Here is a 16,394-nt window from a genome sequence, read left to right on the forward strand (position 1 = left end):
GAGTGGGTACCCGGGTTCGGATGGAGAGCCGGGTCGTGGGTTTAGCTGGCTTCGGGCCTGGCACCCCGGTGGGAGACCAGGGCTCCCTGGGTCCGAGTGGAGAGCAGGGCAAAAGGTACCCGGGTTCGGATGGAGAGCCGGGTCGTGGGTTTAGCTGGCTTCGGGCCTGGCACCCCGGTGGGGGCCCAAGGCTTCCTGGGTCCGAGTGGAGGGCCGGGCAAAACGACTTTCTGCTGTCCACACTTTGAAGATTTTACACTCGTGCCCCGGAAGTCACGTTAGAGGCTGGCCCAGGCCACCCCCTCCCCCTCCTGGGTGACAAGGCTCCCCGGGGCCGCGTGGAGAGCCAGGCAAAACGCCACATTGGGTGTTTTTCAGGTAGGGTAGGGCTCCTTTCCAGCACTATCCGCATGTTTTCAACACTTAATCAGGGGAGAGCGCGAACGCAGTCCCCCACTACCAGAAATTGTGCAGTCGAGATTCCCACATTTGGGGAATTCGCCCGGGTCAGCAAAGCACGGGGTGCAATGGCTGAGCCTCGCCGAGGATGAACCACCTTCATGATCATGGTGTCTACCCTGCCAGGTAAGTATGAGTTGTACATGCTGGCCATAGAGGAAAGCACTCAATCCACACACCAGTGCCCTGCCGGTCAGTCAACGACTAGTCCCCTCCACGTGGGCGTAACAATGGCCTCTTTGCGGTACCCAACAACCAAGTCTTAAAATTCCCCTTTAAGCACACACACAAGACACAGTGGCAGTATGTGAGCTTGCAGATATTAAGACTTTGACACATTTTGAGAACCTTCGATACTATTAGTTAAAGCGCTCACACCTATTTGCACTCAAGACAACCGAGCGCACCACCGTGCTCCATGTCATTTTCTTCAACAGCTGAGCTGGCCTTGTCCAATGGGCAAGGCCTTCCAAAAATATCCATAACTCATCAACGTCCCTCTCCACGGAAGTCTTTAGTAAAAGGCGAAAGGCTTATTCGTCATGAAGAGAGACCCGAGTAATTCTACCCGCTTGCCACAGCGGCCGGCAAAGCCTCTAGCCGCGCCGGTCAAGCGCTTAACGGCGCGCGTGCACGCACACACTTGGCGTGGGCAGCTCCGCAAAACAGCACATGCGTTATTTCACAGTCCGAGGTGGCCCTGTGCCCCCGCGGCTGGGTTTAAGGCGTCTTGGGTGGGTGGTTAAGAGCGGGTGTCCGGATTGAAAGCGGGGCCTGTCGGATTGAGGGTGGGGTTTAATGATGTAGGCGTGGCCTATGCGCTTTGGGGGGCAAAAAGTTTTAGTGGTGCACAAAGATCTAGTGTTTAGCATGGCCATTCATGAATGACCATTGCTCATTCAGTATGCCGACATGAAAATGCTTACAGCACCTGGTATTCCCAGGCGGTCTCCCATCCAAGTACTAACCAGGCCCGACCCTGCTTAGCTTCCGAGATCGGACGAGATCGGGCGTGTTCAGGGTGGTATGGCCGTAAGCAAAGGCAGCGGTGGCCGGTACGGCCCATATACAGCAGATGGCAGTAGCCAATGCGTTAATGAAAAGCTTACAGCACCTGGTGTTAGATTGTGAAGATTCCGGGGGGGTGCTTAAGAGTGGGTACCCGGGTTCGGATGGAGAGCCGGGTCGTGGGTTTAGCTGGCTTCGGGCCTGGCACCCCGGTGGGAGACCAGGGCTCCCTGGGTCCGAGTGGAGAGCAGGGCAAAAGGTACCCGGGTTCGGATGGAGAGCCGGGTCGTGGGTTTAGCTGGCTTCGGGCCTGGCACCCCGGTGGGGGCCCAAGGCTTCCTGGGTCCGAGTGGAGGGCCGGGCAAAACGACTTTCTGCTGTCCACACTTTGAAGATTTTACACTCGTGCCCCGGAAGTCACGTTAGAGGCTGGCCCAGGCCACCCCCTCCCCCTCCTGGGTGACAAGGCTCCCCGGGGCCGCGTGGAGAGCCAGGCAAAACGCCACATTGGGTGTTTTTCAGGTAGGGTAGGGCTCCTTTCCAGCACTATCCGCATGTTTTCAACACTTAATCAGGGGAGAGCGCGAACGCAGTCCCCCACTACCAGAAATTGTGCAGTCGAGATTCCCACATTTGGGGAATTCGCCCGGGTCAGCAAAGCACGGGGTGCAATGGCTGAGCCTCGCCGAGGATGAACCACCTTCATGATCATGGTGTCTACCCTGCCAGGTAAGTATGAGTTGTACATGCTGGCCATAGAGGAAAGCACTCAATCCACACACCAGTGCCCTGCCGGTCAGTCAACGACTAGTCCCCTCCACGTGGGCGTAACAATGGCCTCTTTGCGGTACCCAACAACCAAGTCTTAAAATTCCCCTTTAAGCACACACACAAGACACAGTGGCAGTATGTGAGCTTGCAGATATTAAGACTTTGACACATTTTGAGAACCTTCGATACTATTAGTTAAAGCGCTCACACCTATTTGCACTCAAGACAACCGAGCGCACCACCGTGCTCCATGTCATTTTCTTCAACAGCTGAGCTGGCCTTGTCCAATGGGCAAGGCCTTCCAAAAATATCCATAACTCATCAACGTCCCTCTCCACGGAAGTCTTTAGTAAAAGGCGAAAGGCTTATTCGTCATGAAGAGAGACCCGAGTAATTCTACCCGCTTGCCACAGCGGCCGGCAAAGCCTCTAGCCGCGCCGGTCAAGCGCTTAACGGCGCGCGTGCACGCACACACTTGGCGTGGGCAGCTCCGCAAAACAGCACATGCGTTATTTCACAGTCCGAGGTGGCCCTGTGCCCCCGCGGCTGGGTTTAAGGCGTCTTGGGTGGGTGGTTAAGAGCGGGTGTCCGGGTTGAAAGCGGGGCCTGTCGGATTGAGGGTGGGGTTTAATGATGTAGGCGTGGCCTATGCGCTTTGGGGGGCAAAAAGTTTTAGTGGTGCACAAAGATCTAGTGTTTAGCATGGCCATTCATGAATGACCATTGCTCATTCAGTATGCCGACATGAAAATGCTTACAGCACCTGGTATTCCCAGGCGGTCTCCCATCCAAGTACTAACCAGGCCCGACCCTGCTTAGCTTCCGAGATCGGACGAGATCGGGCGTGTTCAGGGTGGTATGGCCGTAAGCAAAGGCAGCGGTGGCCGGTACGGCCCATATACAGCAGATGGCAGTAGCCAATGCGTTAATGAAAAGCTTACAGCACCTGGTGTTAGATTGTGAAGATTCCGGGGGGGTGCTTAAGAGTGGGTACCCGGGTTCGGATGGAGAGCCGGGTCGTGGGTTTAGCTGGCTTCGGGCCTGGCACCCCGGTGGGAGACCAGGGCTCCCTGGGTCCGAGTGGAGAGCAGGGCAAAAGGTACCCGGGTTCGGATGGAGAGCCGGGTCGTGGGTTTAGCTGGCTTCGGGCCTGGCACCCCGGTGGGGGCCCAAGGCTTCCTGGGTCCGAGTGGAGGGCCGGGCAAAACGACTTTCTGCTGTCCACACTTTGAAGATTTTACACTCGTGCCCCGGAAGTCACGTTAGAGGCTGGCCCAGGCCACCCCCTCCCCCTCCTGGGTGACAAGGCTCCCCGGGGCCGCGTGGAGAGCCAGGCAAAACGCCACATTGGGTGTTTTTCAGGTAGGGTAGGGCTCCTTTCCAGCACTATCCGCATGTTTTCAACACTTAATCAGGGGAGAGCGCGAACGCAGTCCCCCACTACCAGAAATTGTGCAGTCGAGATTCCCACATTTGGGGAATTCGCCCGGGTCAGCAAAGCACGGGGTGCAATGGCTGAGCCTCGCCGAGGATGAACCACCTTCATGATCATGGTGTCTACCCTGCCAGGTAAGTATGAGTTGTACATGCTGGCCATAGAGGAAAGCACTCAATCCACACACCAGTGCCCTGCCGGTCAGTCAACGACTAGTCCCCTCCACGTGGGCGTAACAATGGCCTCTTTGCGGTACCCAACAACCAAGTCTTAAAATTCCCCTTTAAGCACACACACAAGACACAGTGGCAGTATGTGAGCTTGCAGATATTAAGACTTTGACACATTTTGAGAACCTTCGATACTATTAGTTAAAGCGCTCACACCTATTTGCACTCAAGACAACCGAGCGCACCACCGTGCTCCATGTCATTTTCTTCAACAGCTGAGCTGGCCTTGTCCAATGGGCAAGGCCTTCCAAAAATATCCATAACTCATCAACGTCCCTCTCCACGGAAGTCTTTAGTAAAAGGCGAAAGGCTTATTCGTCATGAAGAGAGACCCGAGTAATTCTACCCGCTTGCCACAGCGGCCGGCAAAGCCTCTAGCCGCGCCGGTCAAGCGCTTAACGGCGCGCGTGCACGCACACACTTGGCGTGGGCAGCTCCGCAAAACAGCACATGCGTTATTTCACAGTCCGAGGTGGCCCTGTGCCCCCGCGGCTGGGTTTAAGGCGTCTTGGGTGGGTGGTTAAGAGCGGGTGTCCGGGTTGAAAGCGGGGCCTGTCGGATTGAGGGTGGGGTTTAATGATGTAGGCGTGGCCTATGCGCTTTGGGGGGCAAAAAGTTTTAGTGGTGCACAAAGATCTAGTGTTTAGCATGGCCATTCATGAATGACCATTGCTCATTCAGTATGCCGACATGAAAATGCTTACAGCACCTGGTATTCCCAGGCGGTCTCCCATCCAAGTACTAACCAGGCCCGACCCTGCTTAGCTTCCGAGATCGGACGAGATCGGGCGTGTTCAGGGTGGTATGGCCGTAAGCAAAGGCAGCGGTGGCCGGTACGGCCCATATACAGCAGATGGCAGTAGCCAATGCGTTAATGAAAAGCTTACAGCACCTGGTGTTAGATTGTGAAGATTCCGGGGGGGTGCTTAAGAGTGGGTACCCGGGTTCGGATGGAGAGCCGGGTCGTGGGTTTAGCTGGCTTCGGGCCTGGCACCCCGGTGGGAGACCAGGGCTCCCTGGGTCCGAGTGGAGAGCAGGGCAAAAGGTACCCGGGTTCGGATGGAGAGCCGGGTCGTGGGTTTAGCTGGCTTCGGGCCTGGCACCCCGGTGGGGGCCCAAGGCTTCCTGGGTCCGAGTGGAGGGCCGGGCAAAACGACTTTCTGCTGTCCACACTTTGAAGATTTTACACTCGTGCCCCGGAAGTCACGTTAGAGGCTGGCCCAGGCCACCCCCTCCCCCTCCTGGGTGACAAGGCTCCCCGGGGCCGCGTGGAGAGCCAGGCAAAACGCCACATTGGGTGTTTTTCAGGTAGGGTAGGGCTCCTTTCCAGCACTATCCGCATGTTTTCAACACTTAATCAGGGGAGAGCGCGAACGCAGTCCCCCACTACCAGAAATTGTGCAGTCGAGATTCCCACATTTGGGGAATTCGCCCGGGTCAGCAAAGCACGGGGTGCAATGGCTGAGCCTCGCCGAGGATGAACCACCTTCATGATCATGGTGTCTACCCTGCCAGGTAAGTATGAGTTGTACATGCTGGCCATAGAGGAAAGCACTCAATCCACACACCAGTGCCCTGCCGGTCAGTCAACGACTAGTCCCCTCCACGTGGGCGTAACAATGGCCTCTTTGCGGTACCCAACAACCAAGTCTTAAAATTCCCCTTTAAGCACACACACAAGACACAGTGGCAGTATGTGAGCTTGCAGATATTAAGACTTTGACACATTTTGAGAACCTTCGATACTATTAGTTAAAGCGCTCACACCTATTTGCACTCAAGACAACCGAGCGCACCACCGTGCTCCATGTCATTTTCTTCAACAGCTGAGCTGGCCTTGTCCAATGGGCAAGGCCTTCCAAAAATATCCATAACTCATCAACGTCCCTCTCCACGGAAGTCTTTAGTAAAAGGCGAAAGGCTTATTCGTCATGAAGAGAGACCCGAGTAATTCTACCCGCTTGCCACAGCGGCCGGCAAAGCCTCTAGCCGCGCCGGTCAAGCGCTTAACGGCGCGCGTGCACGCACACACTTGGCGTGGGCAGCTCCGCAAAACAGCACATGCGTTATTTCACAGTCCGAGGTGGCCCTGTGCCCCCGCGGCTGGGTTTAAGGCGTCTTGGGTGGGTGGTTAAGAGCGGGTGTCCGGGTTGAAAGCGGGGCCTGTCGGATTGAGGGTGGGGTTTAATGATGTAGGCGTGGCCTATGCGCTTTGGGGGGCAAAAAGTTTTAGTGGTGCACAAAGATCTAGTGTTTAGCATGGCCATTCATGAATGACCATTGCTCATTCAGTATGCCGACATGAAAATGCTTACAGCACCTGGTATTCCCAGGCGGTCTCCCATCCAAGTACTAACCAGGCCCGACCCTGCTTAGCTTCCGAGATCGGACGAGATCGGGCGTGTTCAGGGTGGTATGGCCGTAAGCAAAGGCAGCGGTGGCCGGTACGGCCCATATACAGCAGATGGCAGTAGCCAATGCGTTAATGAAAAGCTTACAGCACCTGGTGTTAGATTGTGAAGATTCCGGGGGGGTGCTTAAGAGTGGGTACCCGGGTTCGGATGGAGAGCCGGGTCGTGGGTTTAGCTGGCTTCGGGCCTGGCACCCCGGTGGGAGACCAGGGCTCCCTGGGTCCGAGTGGAGAGCAGGGCAAAAGGTACCCGGGTTCGGATGGAGAGCCGGGTCGTGGGTTTAGCTGGCTTCGGGCCTGGCACCCCGGTGGGGGCCCAAGGCTTCCTGGGTCCGAGTGGAGGGCCGGGCAAAACGACTTTCTGCTGTCCACACTTTGAAGATTTTACACTCGTGCCCCGGAAGTCACGTTAGAGGCTGGCCCAGGCCACCCCCTCCCCCTCCTGGGTGACAAGGCTCCCCGGGGCCGCGTGGAGAGCCAGGCAAAACGCCACATTGGGTGTTTTTCAGGTAGGGTAGGGCTCCTTTCCAGCACTATCCGCATGTTTTCAACACTTAATCAGGGGAGAGCGCGAACGCAGTCCCCCACTACCAGAAATTGTGCAGTCGAGATTCCCACATTTGGGGAATTCGCCCGGGTCAGCAAAGCACGGGGTGCAATGGCTGAGCCTCGCCGAGGATGAACCACCTTCATGATCATGGTGTCTACCCTGCCAGGTAAGTATGAGTTGTACATGCTGGCCATAGAGGAAAGCACTCAATCCACACACCAGTGCCCTGCCGGTCAGTCAACGACTAGTCCCCTCCACGTGGGCGTAACAATGGCCTCTTTGCGGTAACCAACAACCAAGTCTTAAAATTCCCCTTTAAGCACACACACAAGACACAGTGGCAGTATGTGAGCTTGCAGATATTAAGACTTTGACACATTTTGAGAACCTTCGATACTATTAGTTAAAGCGCTCACACCTATTTGCACTCAAGACAACCGAGCGCACCACCGTGCTCCATGTCATTTTCTTCAACAGCTGAGCTGGCCTTGTCCAATGGGCAAGGCCTTCCAAAAATATCCATAACTCATCAACGTCCCTCTCCACGGAAGTCTTTAGTAAAAGGCGAAAGGCTTATTCGTCATGAAGAGAGACCCGAGTAATTCTACCCGCTTGCCACAGCGGCCGGCAAAGCCTCTAGCCGCGCCGGTCAAGCGCTTAACGGCGCGCGTGCACGCACACACTTGGCGTGGGCAGCTCCGCAAAACAGCACATGCGTTATTTCACAGTCCGAGGTGGCCCTGTGCCCCCGCGGCTGGGTTTAAGGCGTCTTGGGTGGGTGGTTAAGAGCGGGTGTCCGGGTTGAAAGCGGGGCCTGTCGGATTGAGGGTGGGGTTTAATGATGTAGGCGTGGCCTATGCGCTTTGGGGGGCAAAAAGTTTTAGTGGTGCACAAAGATCTAGTGTTTAGCATGGCCATTCATGAATGACCATTGCTCATTCAGTATGCCGACATGAAAATGCTTACAGCACCTGGTATTCCCAGGCGGTCTCCCATCCAAGTACTAACCAGGCCCGACCCTGCTTAGCTTCCGAGATCGGACGAGATCGGGCGTGTTCAGGGTGGTATGGCCGTAAGCAAAGGCAGCGGTGGCCGGTACGGCCCATATACAGCAGATGGCAGTAGCCAATGCGTTAATGAAAAGCTTACAGCACCTGGTGTTAGATTGTGAAGATTCCGGGGGGGTGCTTAAGAGTGGGTACCCGGGTTCGGATGGAGAGCCGGGTCGTGGGTTTAGCTGGCTTCGGGCCTGGCACCCCGGTGGGAGACCAGGGCTCCCTGGGTCCGAGTGGAGAGCAGGGCAAAAGGTACCCGGGTTCGGATGGAGAGCCGGGTCGTGGGTTTAGCTGGCTTCGGGCCTGGCACCCCGGTGGGGGCCCAAGGCTTCCTGGGTCCGAGTGGAGGGCCGGGCAAAACGACTTTCTGCTGTCCACACTTTGAAGATTTTACACTCGTGCCCCGGAAGTCACGTTAGAGGCTGGCCCAGGCCACCCCCTCCCCCTCCTGGGTGACAAGGCTCCCCGGGGCCGCGTGGAGAGCCAGGCAAAACGCCACATTGGGTGTTTTTCAGGTAGGGTAGGGCTCCTTTCCAGCACTATCCGCATGTTTTCAACACTTAATCAGGGGAGAGCGCGAACGCAGTCCCCCACTACCAGAAATTGTGCAGTCGAGATTCCCACATTTGGGGAATTCGCCCGGGTCAGCAAAGCACGGGGTGCAATGGCTGAGCCTCGGCGAGGATGAACCACCTTCATGATCATGGTGTCTACCCTGCCAGGTAAGTATGAGTTGTACATGCTGGCCATAGAGGAAAGCACTCAATCCACACACCAGTGCCCTGCCGGTCAGTCAACGACTAGTCCCCTCCACGTGGGCGTAACAATGGCCTCTTTGCGGTACCCAACAACCAGGTCTTAAAATTCCCCTTTAAGCACACACACAAGACACAGTGGCAGTATGTGAGCTTGCAGATATTAAGACTTTGACACATTTTGAGAACCTTCGATACTATTAGTTAAAGCGCTCACACCTATTTGCACTCAAGACAACCGAGCGCACCACCGTGCTCCATGTCATTTTCTTCAACAGCTGAGCTGGCCTTGTCCAATGGGCAAGGCCTTCCAAAAATATCCATAACTCATCAACGTCCCTCTCCACGGAAGTCTTTAGTAAAAGGCGAAAGGCTTATTCGTCATGACGAGAGACCCGAGTAATTCTACCCGCTTGCCACAGCGGCCGGCAAAGCCTCTAGCCGCGCCGGTCAAGCGCTTAACGGCGCGCGTGCACGCACACACTTGGCGTGGGCAGCTCCGCAAAACAGCACATGCGTTATTTCACAGTCCGAGGTGGCCCTGTGCCCCCGCGGCTGGGTTTAAGGCGTCTTGGGTGGGTGGTTAAGAGCGGGTGTCCGGGTTGAAAGCGGGGCCTGTCGGATTGAGGGTGGGGTTTAATGATGTAGGCGTGGCCTATGCGCTTTGGGGGGCAAAAAGTTTTAGTGGTGCACAAAGATCTAGTGTTTAGCATGGCCATTCATGAATGACCATTGCTCATTCAGTATGCCGACATGAAAATGCTTACAGCACCTGGTATTCCCAGGCGGTCTCCCATCCAAGTACTAACCAGGCCCGACCCTGCTTAGCTTCCGAGATCGGACGAGATCGGGCGTGTTCAGGGTGGTATGGCCGTAAGCAAAGGCAGCGGTGGCCGGTACGGCCCATATACAGCAGATGGCAGTAGCCAATGCGTTAATGAAAAGCTTACAGCACCTGGTGTTAGATTGTGAAGATTCCGGGGGGGTGCTTAAGAGTGGGTACCCGGGTTCGGATGGAGAGCCGGGTCGTGGGTTTAGCTGGCTTCGGGCCTGGCACCCCGGTGGGAGACCAGGGCTCCCTGGGTCCGAGTGGAGAGCAGGGCAAAAGGTACCCGGGTTCGGATGGAGAGCCGGGTCGTGGGTTTAGCTGGCTTCGGGCCTGGCACCCCGGTGGGGGCCCAAGGCTTCCTGGGTCCGAGTGGAGGGCCGGGCAAAACGACTTTCTGCTGTCCACACTTTGAAGATTTTACACTCGTGCCCCGGAAGTCACGTTAGAGGCTGGCCCAGGCCACCCCCTCCCCCTCCTGGGTGACAAGGCTCCCCGGGGCCGCGTGGAGAGCCAGGCAAAACGCCACATTGGGTGTTTTTCAGGTAGGGTAGGGCTCCTTTCCAGCACTATCCGCATGTTTTCAACACTTAATCAGGGGAGAGCGCGAACGCAGTCCCCCACTACCAGAAATTGTGCAGTCGAGATTCCCACATTTGGGGAATTCGCCCGGGTCAGCAAAGCACGGGGTGCAATGGCTGAGCCTCGCCGAGGATGAACCACCTTCATGATCATGGTGTCTACCCTGCCAGGTAAGTATGAGTTGTACATGCTGGCCATAGAGGAAAGCACTCAATCCACACACCAGTGCCCTGCCGGTCAGTCAACGACTAGTCCCCTCCACGTGGGCGTAACAATGGCCTCTTTGCGGTACCCAACAACCAAGTCTTAAAATTCCCCTTTAAGCACACACACAAGACACAGTGGCAGTATGTGAGCTTGCAGATATTAAGACTTTGACACATTTTGAGAACCTTCGATACTATTAGTTAAAGCGCTCACACCTATTTGCACTCAAGACAACCGAGCGCACCACCGTGCTCCATGTCATTTTCTTCAACAGCTGAGCTGGCCTTGTCCAATGGGCAAGGCCTTCCAAAAATATCCATAACTCATCAACGTCCCTCTCCACGGAAGTCTTTAGTAAAAGGCGAAAGGCTTATTCGTCATGAAGAGAGACCCGAGTAATTCTACCCGCTTGCCACAGCGGCCGGCAAAGCCTCTAGCCGCGCCGGTCAAGCGCTTAACGGCGCGCGTGCACGCACACACTTGGCGTGGGCAGCTCCGCAAAACAGCACATGCGTTATTTCACAGTCCGAGGTGGCCCTGTGCCCCCGCGGCTGGGTTTAAGGCGTCTTGGGTGGGTGGTTAAGAGCGGGTGTCCGGGTTGAAAGCGGGGCCTGTCGGATTGAGGGTGGGGTTTAATGATGTAGGCGTGGCCTATGCGCTTTGGGGGGCAAAAAGTTTTAGTGGTGCACAAAGATCTAGTGTTTAGCATGGCCATTCATGAATGACCATTGCTCATTCAGTATGCCGACATGAAAATGCTTACAGCACCTGGTATTCCCAGGCGGTCTCCCATCCAAGTACTAACCAGGCCCGACCCTGCTTAGCTTCCGAGATCGGACGAGATCGGGCGTGTTCAGGGTGGTATGGCCGTAAGCAAAGGCAGCGGTGGCCGGTACGGCCCATATACAGCAGATGGCAGTAGCCAATGCGTTAATGAAAAGCTTACAGCACCTGGTGTTAGATTGTGAAGATTCCGGGGGGGTGCTTAAGAGTGGGTACCCGGGTTCGGATGGAGAGCCGGGTCGTGGGTTTAGCTGGCTTCGGGCCTGGCACCCCGGTGGGAGACCAGGGCTCCCTGGGTCCGAGTGGAGAGCAGGGCAAAAGGTACCCGGGTTCGGATGGAGAGCCGGGTCGTGGGTTTAGCTGGCTTCGGGCCTGGCACCCCGGTGGGGGCCCAAGGCTTCCTGGGTCCGAGTGGAGGGCCGGGCAAAACGACTTTCTGCTGTCCACACTTTGAAGATTTTACACTCGTGCCCCGGAAGTCACGTTAGAGGCTGGCCCAGGCCACCCCCTCCCCCTCCTGGGTGACAAGGCTCCCCGGGGCCGCGTGGAGAGCCAGGCAAAACGCCACATTGGGTGTTTTTCAGGTAGGGTAGGGCTCCTTTCCAGCACTATCCGCATGTTTTCAACACTTAATCAGGGGAGAGCGCGAACGCAGTCCCCCACTACCAGAAATTGTGCAGTCGAGATTCCCACATTTGGGGAATTCGCCCGGGTCAGCAAAGCACGGGGTGCAATGGCTGAGCCTCGCCGAGGATGAACCACCTTCATGATCATGGTGTCTACCCTGCCAGGTAAGTATGAGTTGTACATGCTGGCCATAGAGGAAAGCACTCAATCCACACACCAGTGCCCTGCCGGTCAGTCAACGACTAGTCCCCTCCACGTGGGCGTAACAATGGCCTCTTTGCGGTACCCAACAACCAAGTCTTAAAATTCCCCTTTAAGCACACACACAAGACACAGTGGCAGTATGTGAGCTTGCAGATATTAAGACTTTGACACATTTTGAGAACCTTCGATACTATTAGTTAAAGCGCTCACACCTATTTGCACTCAAGACAACCGAGCGCACCACCGTGCTCCATGTCATTTTCTTCAACAGCTGAGCTGGCCTTGTCCAATGGGCAAGGCCTTCCAAAAATATCCATAACTCATCAACGTCCCTCTCCACGGAAGTCTTTAGTAAAAGGCGAAAGGCTTATTCGTCATGAAGAGAGACCCGAGTAATTCTACCCGCTTGCCACAGCGGCCGGCAAAGCCTCTAGCCGCGCCGGTCAAGCGCTTAACGGCGCGCGTGCACGCACACACTTGGCGTGGGCAGCTCCGCAAAACAGCACATGCGTTATTTCACAGTCCGAGGTGGCCCTGTGCCCCCGCGGCTGGGTTTAAGGCGTCTTGGGTGGGTGGTTAAGAGCGGGTGTCCGGGTTGAAAGCGGGGCCTGTCGGATTGAGGGTGGGGTTTAATGATGTAGGCGTGGCCTATGCGCTTTGGGGGGCAAAAAGTTTTAGTGGTGCACAAAGATCTAGTGTTTAGCATGGCCATTCATGAATGACCATTGCTCATTCAGTATGCCGACATGAAAATGCTTACAGCACCTGGTATTCCCAGGCGGTCTCCCATCCAAGTACTAACCAGGCCCGACCCTGCTTAGCTTCCGAGATCGGACGAGATCGGGCGTGTTCAGGGTGGTATGGCCGTAAGCAAAGGCAGCGGTGGCCGGTACGGCCCATATACAGCAGATGGCAGTAGCCAATGCGTTAATGAAAAGCTTACAGCACCTGGTGTTAGATTGTGAAGATTCCGGGGGGGTGCTTAAGAGTGGGTACCCGGGTTCGGATGGAGAGCCGGGTCGTGGGTTTAGCTGGCTTCGGGCCTGGCACCCCGGTGGGAGACCAGGGCTCCCTGGGTCCGAGTGGAGAGCAGGGCAAAAGGTACCCGGGTTCGGATGGAGAGCCGGGTCGTGGGTTTAGCTGGCTTCGGGCCTGGCACCCCGGTGGGGGCCCAAGGCTTCCTGGGTCCGAGTGGAGGGCCGGGCAAAACGACTTTCTGCTGTCCACACTTTGAAGATTTTACACTCGTGCCCCGGAAGTCACGTTAGAGGCTGGCCCAGGCCACCCCCTCCCCCTCCTGGGTGACAAGGCTCCCCGGGGCCGCGTGGAGAGCCAGGCAAAACGCCACATTGGGTGTTTTTCAGGTAGGGTAGGGCTCCTTTCCAGCACTATCCGCATGTTTTCAACACTTAATCAGGGGAGAGCGCGAACGCAGTCCCCCACTACCAGAAATTGTGCAGTCGAGATTCCCACATTTGGGGAATTCGCCCGGGTCAGCAAAGCACGGGGTGCAATGGCTGAGCCTCGCCGAGGATGAACCACCTTCATGATCATGGTGTCTACCCTGCCAGGTAAGTATGAGTTGTACATGCTGGCCATAGAGGAAAGCACTCAATCCACACACCAGTGCCCTGCCGGTCAGTCAACGACTAGTCCCCTCCACGTGGGCGTAACAATGGCCTCTTTGCGGTACCCAACAACCAAGTCTTAAAATTCCCCTTTAAGCACACACACAAGACACAGTGGCAGTATGTGAGCTTGCAGATATTAAGACTTTGACACATTTTGAGAACCTTCGATACTATTAGTTAAAGCGCTCACACCTATTTGCACTCAAGACAACCGAGCGCACCACCGTGCTCCATGTCATTTTCTTCAACAGCTGAGCTGGCCTTGTCCAATGGGCAAGGCCTTCCAAAAATATCCATAACTCATCAACGTCCCTCTCCACGGAAGTCTTTAGTAAAAGGCGAAAGGCTTATTCGTCATGAAGAGAGACCCGAGTAATTCTACCCGCTTGCCACAGCGGCCGGCAAAGCCTCTAGCCGCGCCGGTCAAGCGCTTAACGGCGCGCGTGCACGCACACACTTGGCGTGGGCAGCTCCGCAAAACAGCACATGCGTTATTTCACAGTCCGAGGTGGCCCTGTGCCCCCGCGGCTGGGTTTAAGGCGTCTTGGGTGGGTGGTTAAGAGCGGGTGTCCGGGTTGAAAGCGGGGCCTGTCGGATTGAGGGTGGGGTTTAATGATGTAGGCGTGGCCTATGCGCTTTGGGGGGCAAAAAGTTTTAGTGGTGCACAAAGATCTAGTGTTTAGCATGGCCATTCATGAATGACCATTGCTCATTCAGTATGCCGACATGAAAATGCTTACAGCACCTGGTATTCCCAGGCGGTCTCCCATCCAAGTACTAACCAGGCCCGACCCTGCTTAGCTTCCGAGATCGGACGAGATCGGGCGTGTTCAGGGTGGTATGGCCGTAAGCAAAGGCAGCGGTGGCCGGTACGGCCCATATACAGCAGATGGCAGTAGCCAATGCGTTAATGAAAAGCTTACAGCACCTGGTGTTAGATTGTGAAGATTCCGGGGGGGTGCTTAAGAGTGGGTACCCGGGTTCGGATGGAGAGCCGGGTCGTGGGTTTAGCTGGCTTCGGGCCTGGCACCCCGGTGGGAGACCAGGGCTCCCTGGGTCCGAGTGGAGAGCAGGGCAAAAGGTACCCGGGTTCGGATGGAGAGCCGGGTCGTGGGTTTAGCTGGCTTCGGGCCTGGCACCCCGGTGGGGGCCCAAGGCTTCCTGGGTCCGAGTGGAGGGCCGGGCAAAACGACTTTCTGCTGTCCACACTTTGAAGATTTTACACTCGTGCCCCGGAAGTCACGTTAGAGGCTGGCCCAGGCCACCCCCTCCCCCTCCTGGGTGACAAGGCTCCCCGGGGCCGCGTGGAGAGCCAGGCAAAACGCCACATTGGGTGTTTTTCAGGTAGGGTAGGGCTCCTTTCCAGCACTATCCGCATGTTTTCAACACTTAATCAGGGGAGAGCGCGAACGCAGTCCCCCACTACCAGAAATTGTGCAGTCGAGATTCCCACATTTGGGGAATTCGCCCGGGTCAGCAAAGCACGGGGTGCAATGGCTGAGCCTCGCCGAGGATGAACCACCTTCATGATCATGGTGTCTACCCTGCCAGGTAAGTATGAGTTGTACATGCTGGCCATAGAGGAAAGCACTCAATCCACACACCAGTGCCCTGCCGGTCAGTCAACGACTAGTCCCCTCCACGTGGGCGTAACAATGGCCTCTTTGCGGTAACCAACAACCAAGTCTTAAAATTCCCCTTTAAGCACACACACAAGACACAGTGGCAGTATGTGAGCTTGCAGATATTAAGACTTTGACACATTTTGAGAACCTTCGATACTATTAGTTAAAGCGCTCACACCTATTTGCACTCAAGACAACCGAGCGCACCACCGTGCTCCATGTCATTTTCTTCAACAGCTGAGCTGGCCTTGTCCAATGGGCAAGGCCTTCCAAAAATATCCATAACTCATCAACGTCCCTCTCCACGGAAGTCTTTAGTAAAAGGCGAAAGGCTTATTCGTCATGAAGAGAGACCCGAGTAATTCTACCCGCTTGCCACAGCGGCCGGCAAAGCCTCTAGCCGCGCCGGTCAAGCGCTTAACGGCGCGCGTGCACGCACACACTTGGCGTGGGCAGCTCCGCAAAACAGCACATGCGTTATTTCACAGTCCGAGGTGGCCCTGTGCCCCCGCGGCTGGGTTTAAGGCGTCTTGGGTGGGTGGTTAAGAGCGGGTGTCCGGGTTGAAAGCGGGGCCTGTCGGATTGAGGGTGGGGTTTAATGATGTAGGCGTGGCCTATGCGCTTTGGGGGGCAAAAAGTTTTAGTGGTGCACAAAGATCTAGTGTTTAGCATGGCCATTCATGAATGACCATTGCTCATTCAGTATGCCGACATGAAAATGCTTACAGCACCTGGTATTCCCAGGCGGTCTCCCATCCAAGTACTAACCAGGCCCGACCCTGCTTAGCTTCCGAGATCGGACGAGATCGGGCGTGTTCAGGGTGGTATGGCCGTAAGCAAAGGCAGCGGTGGCCGGTACGGCCCATATACAGCAGATGGCAGTAGCCAATGCGTTAATGAAAAGCTTACAGCACCTGGTGTTAGATTGTGAAGATTCCGGGGGGGTGCTTAAGAGTGGGTACCCGGGTTCGGATGGAGAGCCGGGTCGTGGGTTTAGCTGGCTTCGGGCCTGGCACCCCGGTGGGAGACCAGGGCTCCCTGGGTCCGAGTGGAGAGCAGGGCAAAAGGTACCCGGGTTCGGATGGAGAGCCGGGTCGTGGGTTTAGCTGGCTTCGGGCCTGGCACCCCGGTGGGGGCCCAAGGCTTCCTGGGTCCGAGTGGAGGGCCGGGCAAAACGACTTTCTGCTGTCCACACTTTGAAGATTTTACACTCGTGCCCCGGAAGTCACGTTAGAG

This window comes from Electrona antarctica, assembly GCF_951216825.1.
Source record: "Electrona antarctica genome assembly, chromosome: 16".
In the NCBI taxonomy this organism is placed as follows: domain Eukaryota; kingdom Metazoa; phylum Chordata; class Actinopteri; order Myctophiformes; family Myctophidae; genus Electrona; species Electrona antarctica.